The sequence below is a fragment of the Triticum dicoccoides genome, chromosome 3B (genome assembly GCF_002162155.2).
Source record: "Triticum dicoccoides isolate Atlit2015 ecotype Zavitan chromosome 3B, WEW_v2.0, whole genome shotgun sequence".
Taxonomy (NCBI): Eukaryota; Viridiplantae; Streptophyta; class Magnoliopsida; order Poales; family Poaceae; genus Triticum; species Triticum dicoccoides.
This window is the reverse complement of record NC_041385.1, coordinates 246,626,472-246,636,667: the sequence shown is the minus strand read 5'-3', so window position 1 is coordinate 246,636,667 and position 10,196 is coordinate 246,626,472.

The window sequence follows — 10,196 nt, the reverse complement described above, 5'->3', positions numbered from 1 at the left end:
AATACTACTCCAGCACCTGACCCGTTTAGCATCTTGGAACCATCGAAGAACATAGTCCAATGTTCCGAGTGAACTTGAGTCGGTAGTTGCTGTTCAATCCACTTGGCAAGGAAATACGCGATTGGTTGGGACTTGATAGCTTTCTTTGCCTCAAACTTGATGTCCAGTGGAAGGAGTTCAATCGCCCATTTTGCTACTCGATCAGTTGCATCTCTGTTATTCAGGATCTCAGACAATGGTGCGTCGCTGACGACTGTAATAGAGTGATCAGAGAAGTAATGTGCAACCTTCTTCATGGTCATGTAAATTCCATAGACAAGCTTCTGATAATGAGGATAGCGCTGCTTGGACGGAGTCAAAACTTCAGAGAGATAATAAAATGGGCGTTGAACCTTGTACGCTTTTCCTTCCTCTTCTCGCTCGACCGTGAGTACTGTATTGACAACTTGTCCAGTGGCTGCAATGTAAATCAATAAAGGCTCTTTGCTGATTGGCGCAGCGAGCACCGGTTGGGTGGAAAGCAGGGCTTTGAGCTCTGCAAACGCTGCATCAGCTTCTTCAGACCACTCGAACTTATCAGATTTCTTCATCAATCGGTAAAGAGGCAAGGCCTTTTCACCGAGACAAGAGATGAATCGACTCAAGGCGGCCAAACAACCAGTCAGCTTCTGAACGTCATGCACTCGCACGGGGCGTTTCATTCGGAGGATGGTATCAACTTTTTCTGGATTGGTGTCGATCCCTCATTCGGAAATGAGAAAACCGAGCAGCTTTCCTCCTGGAACTCCGAATGTGCACTTTGACAGATTAAGCTTGATATCATACCTTCTTAGGTTGGCAAAGGTTTCTGCGAGATCAGTCAATAGGTCGGATCCTTTGCGAGACTTGATCATGATGTCATCCATGTATGCCTCCACATTCCGACTGATTTGGGTGAGCAGGCACTTTTGGATCATTCTCATGAACGTGGCTCCGGCGTTTTTAAGACCGAATGGCATGGTGACATAGCAAAATCACCCGAATGGGGTGATGAAGGCTGTTTTTATTTCATCGGGACCATACAGTCGGATCTAATGATACCCGGAAGGCATCTAAAAAAGACAAGCGCTCACACCCCGCAGTCGAGTCAACAATCTGATCGATACAGGGGAGAGGGAAGTGATCTTTTGGGCAGGCCCGATTGATATGCTTGAAATCAATGCACATGCGAAGTGAATCGTTCTTCTTGGGGACCATGACGACATTGGCAAGCCACTCGGAGTGGTAGATTTCACGGATGAACTCTGCTGCCAACAGTCGAGCCACTTCTTCGCCGATTGCTCTTCTCTTCTGAATGGCGGACCGCCGAAGGTGCTGTTTGACGGGTTTTACCTTAGGGTCGACACGCAAACGGTGCTCAGCCAGTCCTCTGGGTACACCTGGCATGTCAGAGGGTTTCCATGCGAAGATGTCCCAGTTCTCACGGAGGAACTGGATGAGCGCTTCTTCCTATTTGCTATCGAGCGTCGTTGATATATGAGTCGGTGCAGCATTGGGATCAGTTGGATGAATATGAATCGGCTTTGTTTCACCACTCGACTGTAATGCAGAGTCTGTCATAGGCTTCTTGGCTCGGAGCAAATCACTCGGATCCGCACTCTTCTGATACTCTTGGAATTCAACCGCCGCCATCTGTGCATCGGCGATTTTGGAACCTTTCTGGAAACATTCTTCTGCTTTCTGCCGATTGCCAGTGACCGTGATCACACCTTTGGGACCAGGCATCTTCAGCTTGAGGTACACATAACACGGTCGATCCATGAAACACGCGTACGCCGGTCTCCCCAGGATGGCGTGATAAGCACTCTGGAAATCCACGACTTCAAATGTCAACTTTTCTTTTCGGTAATGCTTGGAGTCACTGAAAACCACGTCGAGAGTGATCTGGCCGAGTGAGTCGGCCTTCTTTCCGGGAATAACGCTGTGAAAGCTCATGTTGCTCTCGCTAAGCTTGGACATCGGGATGCCCATCCCCTTCAAGGTTTCAGCATACAGGATATTCAGGCCGCTACCTCCATCCATCAACACTTTAGTCAGTCGAGTGCCACCAACCACTGGGTCGACCACCAGCGCTTGCCTCCCGGGAGTGACTACGCGAGCAGGATGGTCTGACTGGTCGAATGTGATGGCTGTCTGAGACCATTTCAGGTATGTGGTCATCGTCGCCGGAGCAACCATATTCACTTCTCTGTTGATGACCTTCAACCGACTCTTTCTCACAACATCGGCAAAAATCATGAGGGTGGAATTGACCTTGGGGTAACCATCATCTTCCTCTTCCTCCTCATCTCTGTCCGACTCCTTGTCCTTCTCATTGGGTTGTTTCTCTCGGAACTGTTGTATCAGGAGTCGACATTTTCGAGTGGTATGCTTTGGGTAAATCAGATTACCTTCCTCATCTTTCTTCGTGTGGATGTGACACGGCAAGTCCAGCACATCATTTCCTGCTTGATCTTTCACCTTCTTAGGAGGCCAGGGCCCCTTAGGTTTTCCCTTAAACTTTCCTTGAGCCGCTGCTACGATCTCCCCAGGTGCCGTTGGCTCAGCTTTACGCTTTTGCTTCCGACTGGAACCACCTCCACCGGCCTCTTGGCCGACTAGTTTACTCTTCCTGCTTCGGAGTCGATCCTCTTCTTCTTAGTTAGCATACCGGGTGGCTATCTCCATCATCCGAGTTAGAGTCATATCTCCAGTCCGACCGAACTTCAGAACCAACTCTCGATACTTGACGCCTTCCTCGAAAGCGCACACCGCCTGATGCTCCGATACATTCTCCACGGTGTGATGCAAAGTTGTCCACCTCTGAATGAATTCCCTCAAAGTTTCATTCGGCTTCTGCACAAAATGCTGCAACTCGAGAAGCCCTGCTGGTCGCTTGCACGTGCCCTCAAAGGTTTGTACGAACACTCAAGATAGCTCTTCCCAGTTGTGTATACTGTCTGGGGCCAACTGAGTCAACCACGCTCGGGCTGACCCTTCCAACATTAGAGGGAGATGCTTCATTGCTATTTCTTTATTTCCGCCTCCAATCTGCACAGCCACTCGGTAATCTTCAAGCCAAGTTTCAGGCTTGGACTCCCCGGTGAACTTACTGACTCCTGTTGCCAATCTGAAGTTGGGAGGAATCACCGCTGCTCTGATGGCTCTGCCAAAACACTCTGGGCCTGAAACATGTAATCTGCTACCACTCAGACGATCTCTGCCCAGATCTTCTCTGTGTGCTCTATTCCGGTCGACCAGGCCTTGAACAAGAATGGATCTCGCATCGAAGCCTGGCTCTCTTGGGTCGACTGGAACTCTGCGCCCGTCCCTCTGACGGCGTCTGTCATCGTTCTGCCGAGGCACATGCGAAGCACTCCTCGGAGGAGGCGTTGGCACTCGACGACGATTGTCGCAGTCGAACTGACGATCGTACTGCCCACGACCTTCACGCCGTGGAGGCGATCTTGGGCTATGGGCCGACTGAACTGTATCTGCCACCACGGATCTGCTGTGTATCCTATTCCACGACTAAGACACCGCAGAATTCTGCTCTCCTGCCGCTCGGAGTAGGGCCCTGATCTGCTCCAACCCTCGGCCAGCCTCTGACTAAGAAGGTTGAATCGACTCTGCAATTCGGGCTGCAGCAGTGAGGTTCTGAATCGGAGTACAGTATACCTTAGGCAGAGGTGGGAAAAGCTGCCGTCGACCCGAATCAGGAACTCGACCCCGGGCTCGCTCGTCGAGAGCGCGCTGCAGGTTCTCTAGTTGAGTGCGCTCAGCCAAGTTAGCCAAGCACGCCTCCTCCAAGGCCCGAGCCTCGGGAGTTTCCCCAATGATAGGCATGTGAAGTGCGTCCATGTTGCGACAACGAAGATCCTCTCTCTGCTGCGAAGAGAGAGGTTCGGGATGGTACTCCTCGTGGACACGTGATTGATCGCCTCCAGCTCCTTCGCCATCCTCACGGCGAAAGCCAGGCGGGCTACGCAGACCATCGACCATCAGGAATTCAACCGCAGGATCACTGCTATCGCACTCGGACGACGTCTCCGCGGAGCCTGTCGACAAATCGAACAGGCCGTGGAGAGTTTCGCCGGGCTCGATTGCCGCAACTTGATGAGTGGCTGAACGCCGAGCCACCGCGTGCTTCACCCACCGCTGAACCCACGGCCTACCAGATCGCTTGCGGCGGCGCATAGCGGGGAGGGAAGATGTTGCCGGAGTCGACTGATACTGGGTCGACGGTTGCCGAAGAAGGACGCCACGAATGCATGCGTGAAAGTGCGTCGCCCCTCGCGCGGGGAGCACCTCGACATCAAGCGGAGCTTCCTAGAGCCACGCTGAGTCGTCGGCGATGAAAACGAGCGCGCCGAGACGGATCTCGCGGTCCTCAACCATCTCGCCGCCGGAAACCATGATGATGATCGGAAAATAAACTTGCAACTTCACCAACAAGTCGCTAAGACACCTGCCCCACGGTGGGTGCCAACTGTTGTGGTTCTAAGTCTGACAGTAGAAAGGGGGGTAGGTATGGAGAGGCAAGATCTTAGCTATGGCGAAGATGTACACACGAGATTTTACGAGTTTAGGCCCTTCTCGGAGGAAGTAACAGCCCTATGTCTCGGTGCCCGGAGGCGGTCGATTGGATTATGTGTGTTGTGTTACAGGTGGTGCGAACCCTTGTCCCAGAGGAGATGGGTGGCTTATATAGAGTGCGCCAGGACCCCAGCCCACCTCCATTACAAGGAGCTTAATGTACATAAAGTAAGGGCGTTACTGGTAACGGCAGTCTTAAATACTCTTAATGCTCATGAAGACTAAGGAGTGAATGCCCGGCCGTTGTGCGTTCTTCCGACTCCTGGTCTTTGATATAGTCGAGTCATTCCCCATACGGTCGAGTGAAAGTGGGGAATGACGGTCGAGTGACTATACCGTCGAGTGGATTCTTGGTCTTCTTATCTTCTGGGGTAGTGACCTTGGGTAGGACATATAGGTCAGGCCTATGACCCAACCCCAGGTCTGTATCCTCATCAGTGAGTGCAGCCATCGCCCGGTTGCGGCGCCCTGCTACGTCTTGAGCTTGCGTTGGTTTTCCTTGAAGAGGAAAGGGTGATGCAGCAATAGTAGCATAAGTATTTCCCACAGTTTTTGAGAACCAAGGTATCAATCCAGTAGGAGGCTCCTCAAAAGTCCCACACACCTACACAAACAAACAAAGAACTCGCAACCAACACAATAAAGGGGTTGTCAATCCCTTCACGGCCACTTGCGAAAGTGAGATCTTATAGATATAATATGATAAGATAGATGTATTTTTGGTATTTTATAATATAGATGCAAAAATTAAAGATGCAAATAAAAGTAGATTGGAAGCAAATATGATAAGAGATAGACCCTGGGGCCATAGGTTTCACTAGAGGCTTCTCTCAAGATAGCATAAGTATTACGGTGAGTGAACAAATTACTATCGAGCAATTGATAGAAAAGCGAATAATAATGAGATTATCTAGGCATGATCGTGTATATAGGCATCACGTACGCAACAAGTAGACTGACTCATGCCTGCATCTACTACCATTACTCCACACATCGACCGATTCCTTCCTGCATCTAGAGTATTAAGTTCATAAGAACAGAGTAACACATTAAGCAAGATGACATGATGTAGAGGGATAAACTCAAGCAATATGATATAAACCCCATCTTATTATCCTCGATGGCAACAATACAATACATGCCTTGCAACCCTTTCTGTCACTGGGTAAGGACACCGCAAGATTGAACCCAAAGCTAAGAACTTGTCCCATGGCAAGAAAGATCAATCTAGTAGGCCAAACCAAACTGATAATTCGAAGAGACTTGCAAAGATAACTCAATCATACATAAAAGAATTCAGAGAAGATTCAAATATTATTCATAGATAAACTTGATCATAAACCCACAATTCATCGGATCTCGATAAACACACTGCAAAAAGAGTTTACATCGAATATATCTCCACAAGAGAGGGGGAGAACATTGTATTGAGATCCAAAAAGAGAGAAGAAGCCATCTAGCTAATAACTATGGACCCGTAGGTCTGTGGTAAACTACTCACAACTCATCGGAGGGGCTATGGTGTTGATGTAGAACCCCTCCATGGTCGATTCCCCCTCCGGCAGAGTGCCGGCGAAGGCTCCAAGATGAGATCTTGCGGATACAGAAGGTTACGGTGGTGGAAATTGTGTTTCGTTGGCTCCCTGGATGTTTTCAGGGTACGTAGGCTTATATAGGAGGAAGAAGTACGTCGGTGGACGCTCGAGGGGCCCACGAGACAGGGGACGCGCCCTATAGGGGGGGGGGCGCCCTCCTATCTCGTGGAAGCTTCGGCTGCTTCTTGACTTGCACTCCAAGTCCTCTGGATCACGTTCGTTCCAAAAATCATGCTCCCGAAGGTTTCATTCCGTTTGGACTCCGTTTGATATTCCTTTTCTTCGAAATACTTAAATAGGCAAAAAAACAACAATACGGGCTGGGCCTCCGGTTAGTAGGTTAGTCCCAAAAATGATATAAATGTGTAAAATAAAGCCCATAAACATCCAAAAGGGGTAATATAATAGCATGGAACAATCAAAAATTATAGATACGTTGGAGACGTATCACGCCCCTTTTGCTCGAGAGAGTGGGAGCAAGAGCCTCCTCCAGGCGATGGAGCTGGATGGCGTTGTCTTTGCTGGCGTTTAGATGTTGGTGATGGCATGGCCTCCCATGTCGGCATGTCCCCTTTATGTGGTGGCTTCATTCTCGACTCCGGTTGCTTGATCACGAAGCTGAACTCAGAAGACCCCAAGTGGTTCTCCTCTTCCACTCAATGTTGGCTTGTAGTTTTCTGGGGTGTGTGGCTGGTCCCCGGAACCTTGTATCATGTCGTGGGTTTTCTTTCTGTCTGTCTTTGTTGTGTGTGTTGTGTTGTTCTTGGTTGCTGTAAGGGCTTCATTAATTTAAAGACGAGCGGTAGCCTTTTCTCTAGAAAAGAGATACCTCTTGCGGGGTCTTCCGCGAGCGACAAGTGCCGCAACGTCACATGTCGAGGCCGATCTCCGTTGCCCTCCGTGTTTTCCAAGTGGTAGAAGAAGAGAGGACCGCGTTGATTTCCCTTCCCCCCCACCTTTTTCCCTTTCTGATTTGGATATGCTCCATCGCATGGAGCACACTTGTATTTTGTCATTATCAGAGTGTCAACTCAAGATGTCAGGATTAAGGATACCCTAAAACACTCTGAATCCTTGGGGAAAAAAATCACACAAGACACAAGGATTTTCATATGGGTTCAGGTCTCCAATGATAGCATAAAACCCTACGTCTGTTCTTCATTGATATGAAAATGAGGGATTACACGTGTAGTTGTACTACAAGAGTGGTGCTCGGGGTATGTGTGTCACAGTGGTCGGGGTACTACCCTATGTTCCCGAGCACTCCTATTTCTCATCCTCCAAACTGGATGAACTACTTCTTCTTTGTGTTGCTTGGGATGGGTGAACTGGGAGCTACTAGTGAGCTTGTTTCTGCATGTCTCAAAATGCCCACGTCCCCCCCTTATAAAGGCCTAGGGCACCACAATAATTGGTTTAGTACGTGTGAAGGATACAAGTAGAAGTAGGCATCCGCCCTGCGTATGACAATTTTTCTTCGGTCTTCGCAAGTGACAAACTGACACTACAGCGCGTGAGACACTCGAGTGCTCCTCGTAGATGCTTGGGTCCAACCTGCCATCGTCCTTCTTGATGTGTCGCGAGGCACCGATTCCCTTGGTCAAAACATCGTCTAAGCCTTGTCGCCCTCATCTAACTAATAATGCCTGCACCTTATCGGCCCGAGACACTGATACGTCTCCAACATATCTATACTTTTTTATTGTTAAATGCTATTATATTATCACTTTTATATGCCTTTTATATTATTATTCTGGACTAACTTATTAATTTAGTGCCAATTTCAGTTCCTGTTTTTTTGCTTGCTTTTGGTTTGATACGTATCCAACGTATCTACTTTTCCAAACTCTTTTGCCCTTGTTTGGACTCTAATTTGCCTGATTTGAATGGAACTAACCCGGACTGACTCTATTTCAGCATAATTTCCATGATGTTATTTTTGTGCAGAAATCAAAGTTCTCGGATTGACCTGAAAATTTACAGAGATTTTTTTTGGAATATATTAAAGATACTGGCGGAAAAAGATACCAGAGGGGGGCCACCCAGGAGCCACAAGATTTGGGGGCACGCCCACCCACCAGGGCGTGCATACCAGGCTTGTGGGCCCCCTAGAGCTCTGGCAACCCTAACTCCAACTCCATATATACCTATTCACGGAGGAAAAAAACCAAAGAGAAGTATTCATCACGTTTTACGATACGGAGCAGCCGCCACCTTCTGTTCTTCCTTGGGAGGGCTGATCTGGAGTCTGTTCGGGGCTCCGGAGCGTGGAATACTTCGCCATCATCAACCTTCCTCTGTCACCATTTCATGATGCTCATCGCCGGGAGTGAGTAATTCCATTGTAGGCTTGTGATGACCCACAAGTGTAGGGGATCAATCATAGTCCTTTCGATAAGTAAGAGTGTCGAACCCAACGAGGAGCAGAAGGAAATGATAAGCAGTTTTTGGTAAGGTTTTCTCTGCAAGCACTGAAATAGCAGGTAATAGATAGTTTTGTGATAAGATAAATGGTAACGAGTAACAAGTAAATAAAGTAAATAAAGTGCAGCAAGGTGTCCCAATCCTTTATGTAGCAAAGGATAAGACTGGACAATTTCTAATAATGAGAAAGGAGCTCCCGAGGACACATGGGAATTATCGTCAAGCTAGTTTTCATCATGTTCATATGATTCGCGTTCGGTACTTTGATAATTTGGTATGTGGGTGGACCGGTGCTTGGGTACTGCCCTAACTTGGACAAGTATCCCACTTATGATTAACCCCTACTGCAAGCATCCGCAACTACAAAAGAAGTATTAAGGTAGACCTAACCACAACATTAAACATATAGATCCATATCAGCCCCTAACGAAGCAACGCATAAACTAGGGTTTAAGCTTTTGTCACTCTAGCAACCCATCATCTACTTATTACTTCCCCATGCCTTCCTCTAGGGCCAAATAATGGTGAAGTGTCATGTAGTCGACGTTAAAATAACACCACTAGAGGAAAAGACAACATACATCTCATCAAAATATCGAACGAATACCAAATTAACATGACTACTAATAGCAAGACTTCACCCATGTCCTCAGGAACAAACGTAACTACTCACAAAGCATATTCATGTTCATAATCAGAGGAGTAATAATATGCATAAAGGATCTGAACATATGATCTTCCACCAAGTAAACCAATTAGCATCAACTACAAGGAGTAATCAACACTACTAGCAACCCACATGTACCAATTTGTGGTTTTGATACAAGATTGGATACAAGAGATGAACTAGGGTTTTGAGAAGAGATGGTGCTGGTGAAGATGTTGATGGAGATTGACCCCCTCCCAATGAGAGGATCGTTGGTGATGACGTTGGTAATGATTTCCCCCTCCCGGAGGGAAGTGTCCCCGGCAGAACAGCTCCGCCAGAGCCCTAGATTGGTTCCGCCAAGGTTCCGCCTCGTGGCGGTGGAGTTTTGTCCCGTAAGCTTGCCCACGATTTTTTCCAGGGTAAAAGCTCTGGTATAGCAGAAGATGGACACCGGAGGCCCACCAGGGGGCCCAGGAGATAGGGGGCGCGCCCTGTAGGGGGGGGGGGAGCGCCCTCCTGTCTCCTGCACAGGGTGTGGGCCCCCTGGTGTATTTCTTTCGCTCAATAATTCTTATAAATTCCGAAACGATGTTTCGTGGAGTTTCAGGACTTTTGGAGCTGCGCAGAATAGGTTTCCAATGTTTGCTCCTTTTCCTGCCAGAATTCCAGCTGCCGGCATTCCCCCTCTTCATGGTAAACCTTGTAAAATAAGATAAAATAGCCATAAGTATTGAGATATAATGTGTAATAACAGCCCATAATGCAATAAATATTGATATAAAATCATGATGCAAAATGGACGTATCAACTCCCCCAAGCCTGGACCTCACTTGTCCTCAAGCGGAAGCTGAAATCGAAAAATATGTCCACATGTTTAGAGATGGAGGTGTCGATAAAAATAAAATACGGACATG